We start from the raw sequence: 4367 nt of genomic DNA, 5'->3' as shown, positions 1-4367 counted from the left end.
TTGACCAGTCTTGACTAGTTAATGGTACTGGAAGGGTGGCAAGGATGGTTATCTATCAAGACATGCTTCAGAACTATTGGAAGCATGACTGGTGGGTGCTTTGTGAAACTGTAGCCCAGGGGTAAGTATGATGAGTTTAGTCCTAACCCAAATCATCTCTTTACAATGAGGAAGTTTCCTAAATGTTTAATTCAAAGCTAGAGTTCAGTGAGATTGAGACGGTAAGAGCCTAAGATCAGCTGCACTCTGGTGGTGCAGTTGTTTCAGTAGATAGTGGGTGATTGGTAGAATTGTGAAGGGTTTTTTTTATTTTTTAGGGCTGTAATTGGGGATACCTACTATTGAACCCTCCCTGGAGCTATACTGAAGACCAAAGCTGTCCAAAGGAAGATTTCCTAACAAGGGGAAACAGTACACTTTTTCCTATGTCTTTTTCCAAGTCAATTGGATGTGGAGTCTTTGACTTATGTGTTTGTATACTCAATCTGCCGTTTGCTCATCCCAGGACAGGCTAGGAAGGAAGTTCTCCTCATTCCCCTTAAGCTATGCCTCATGATTTGAGCAGATGTCTATCCAAGGGAGGGGTCTTACTCAGAAAAAACAACTCTGAAATACAGCCCTCACTCTTGTGACTTGTGATGTGGTCCCAGAACACACTACAGTTTTAAATACTATACAGATTTATTAAAATGATGATAATGTAATCATTCTATATGGTCACCAGATGGCACTATGATATTACAATTAAGGTCAAAGACACAACACTCTTTTAAGTATGAAAATTTTTCTCAAATTAAAAGACACACACAGAGAAAGCGATCCTTTTGAGTCTTTACTGTGCATTTCATCCTATGTTCAAGTCTTCACGCACGAAATTTAATTTTAATGTTCACACAAAGCACCAGCATTCTTCTTTCCTTAAGAGAAGCAAGATAAAGAAAAGAGACATAAAAATGTTGCTCCCATTTATTCAGCTAGTAAGCAGGAAGTTATGGAAAATATCCTTTTGGCTACCAAACCTGGGCCCCTTTGTAATGAAAATGGGTTGCACATCAGAAAATGATATTTCATAATATCAGTAATGTATCATCAGCTCTGCATCAAGAATGGAGCAAAAGATGTGTTAAATATGTTCCCTTTAAATCTTTATTCCCAATTGATATTTCATATATATTTAGAATGTTTAAGGAGCTTTGCATAAATGTATTAAAGACATATTGGGATGAATTTATGCAGGCTAGAATAAGTATGCTGAGTGAAAAAAAAAGCTGAACTGCTTGATTTCATTTATACAAAATCTTGGAAAAGCGAGCTACTATGATGTCATATTAGCACATGCTTTGTGTGTTGGGAGGGAAGAAAGGGAAGAAAGGAGTATAGGCAGTAAACAAATTCAAGGCAGCTTGCTGCAGAAATACCTTCCTGTGCTCATTGCAGCACCAATCACAGTAGTCACATTATGCAATTAACATCTTGATTGCTGTGCTGACTATCTGAGTAAATGTAACTTTCTGGGTTCAACTGAATATTGCTGAAACTAAATGATTATAAAGTGAAGCCTCATAGCCATTTCCCATTCCCTCGGTGCTATTTTGAAGTTCAGACATGTATATCTAAATACATTACAAGCTCAAGATATTGAATGCTCTTTGTTTTCTCAACAAGACTTCAGAAGCACAGAAAGTGGAAAAAAAATCTTAATATAGTTGGGAATGGTGCCATGTGGAATTAATAAGGACGTTTCTGACAGAAAGGTGATCAGGAGAAGCAGTAGATCTGGCCCTGGGGCTGGGTATAAGATCCAGCATATGTCAAAAGAGAAGTGTCATACAGTTTATTGTTTTAATTGTGACACACTCTGTTGAGATCATTGTAGATCTCCATGTAATTGTACAAATGAAGGGTATATACACTCTCTGTGTCTCTGTCTCTCTGTTTCTCTCTGTCTCCCCCCCCCCCCTTCTCTCAGCATTTCTCTTTAATGTTAATGTAGTCTTCCTTCTTTTTCGTGGGAATGTGTATTTCTAGAAGTTCAGATGTAGTAGTTTGAATGAGAATCATCCCCATAGGTTTATTTGTTTGGATATATATGAGCCTATGGATACATATGGTGGAACTGTTTGGGAAACATTAGGAGATATTGGGTTTTTGTTTTTAGAGGATGTGTGTCACTGGAAGCAGGCTCTGATGTTTCCAAGGCTCCTACAATAACCCAGTTAGCTTTCTCTGCCTCATGCTTGTGGATCAAGATGGTTCATCATTAGCAGATGGCAGTAGTAGTAGTGGTATTTAACATATGCATGTGGCAAGCAAATAGATACCAACCAAGCATCTCACAGCTGATGCCTTCAAGAATATACAGTACAACCACAATTTGTGGTTAGCACTTCAGTTCTTAGACCCACTTTACTCCAGTAGGATGTGAAAGACACAGACAAGACTCAAGTTCCAGTATACAAACTAGCAATACTAATGTACAAATGAACCCATTTATCATTATTTATGCTTTATTCTTCCAAGTTGCTGTGGTTTTAAAAAATGCCATTGGCTTTAATAAACGTGTATTTTTTTAGCTCATAAAATAATTTCCCTACATTTTTTTCATACTGCTTTGATTTTGGCTAGGCCTTCTGCTAACACCTCATTTTCTCATTCTCCATCTTTCTCCACATCAGAGAACACTTATGTCCACAGTATCCCTCCCTCTCAACTTCTACTATGCCTGCATTTTATTATGTCCTTAAGGTGGCCAATTTCTAGGCCCATTGAACTTCTCAGAAGCAGAAGCAGAAAAAATATTGAAACCCAGATGACATGGCAAGATGTGGTGACCTACATAAGACCTGAATAAAACCAAGGCTGTCTAAATAACACCATGGCCACACCCATATTGGAAGAGCTATTGACAGCTGATGGCTGCTGAGGGAGGGAGAGTCCCTCTTCTTTGCCCATTCTTCAGTAGATAGTTATACACCCATGAGCATGTGGTCAGCACTGATTGGATGTGGAGTTAACAACAAAAACAATGACTAAAAAGAAGATGAACTTGGGAGGAAGATAAAGTAAGAGCTAGGGAAAGGTAATGGTGTATGGGTATGATCAAAATACATTGTATAAATACATGAAACTTACAAATAACAAAATACTATTTAATATTTCTATTTCATTAAGTGGGCATAGAAAACTAAGTGTAGACAACCTGCTTTAAAAGAAGTTCACAGGAATAAGAAGCTAATAGTGAAAGAAGCAGCACAATGATTCATACACATGGGGAAGAAAGAGCTTGGATAAAATTCTTATTTACTCATCTTTACAGTGAATGCCCCCCCTCTCCCTCTCTCCCTCTCTCTCTCTCTCTCTCTCTCTCTCTATATATATATATATATATATATATATATATATATATATGTATATATCTCCTGTAGGTAAGTAATAGTGCATTAAAAATCTACCAAGTGGCATTTTAACATTACATTTATCTATCTGTGTGCATTTATATATCTGTGTGCATTTGTGTGGGTGTGTTGGGGCATGGATGGCATAGCATGGGAGTAGGGTCAGGAAAAAAATTTTGGGAAATCCCACCACATGGATTCCTGAGATTAAACTCAGGTCATTAGACTTAGAGACAGGTGCATTTACCTTATGAGTCATCTCAAAGGTCATCAATTAACCTTTGTAGGGAAGATGGATGTCACTGTATTTACTTACACAAAGGTATAATCCTTTGTATACACATTCCATCAAGAGCAGTAAATGCAAAGAAATGTGTGAGTGAATAAAGAGTCTCAGTGAGGCTGCTTTGGAATTTCTTTGATCCTTTGAAGACTGTGATATAAGATACGGAGGAGCTAGAGAGGTAGCTTAGCAATTACAGGTGCTTTCTGCTCTTGCAGAGGACTAGAATTCAGTTCTCAGCACCCACATCAGGAGGCTCACAACTGTCTGTAATTATGTTTCCAGGAGATCTTGTCCCCATATTTGGCACTCGTGAGCACCTACACACATTTGTACACAATGGAAACACATAAACACATGGACAAAAATCTTAAAAAAAAAAGATGTAAGGCAAATCAGACCATCATGAACATGGCTTTGCATGTTCAGTAATTTCCAAGCAGAAAGAAGATAAAAAATCAACTTGTTGGTTACCTGTAAATTCTTATGGTGATTTTCCTTCATCTCCCTTTGAAATCTACGAAGTATTTGCTTTGTATTGAATATACACACTGTTTTGAGCTAGTCTATATAAATGTCAGGTAGAGAATCTGAGTTATGCAGTGGAAGATTCTTTGAGGCAAATCTTGTATTGGTAGAATGCTGGCCATTTTATCACCTCTACACCTTTAAGAGAGTAATACCCTCCA

The sequence above is a fragment of the Mus musculus genome, chromosome X (assembly GCF_000001635.26).
Source record: "Mus musculus strain C57BL/6J chromosome X, GRCm38.p6 C57BL/6J".
In the NCBI taxonomy this organism is placed as follows: domain Eukaryota; kingdom Metazoa; phylum Chordata; class Mammalia; order Rodentia; family Muridae; genus Mus; species Mus musculus.
This window is presented reverse-complemented; position numbering follows the sequence as displayed.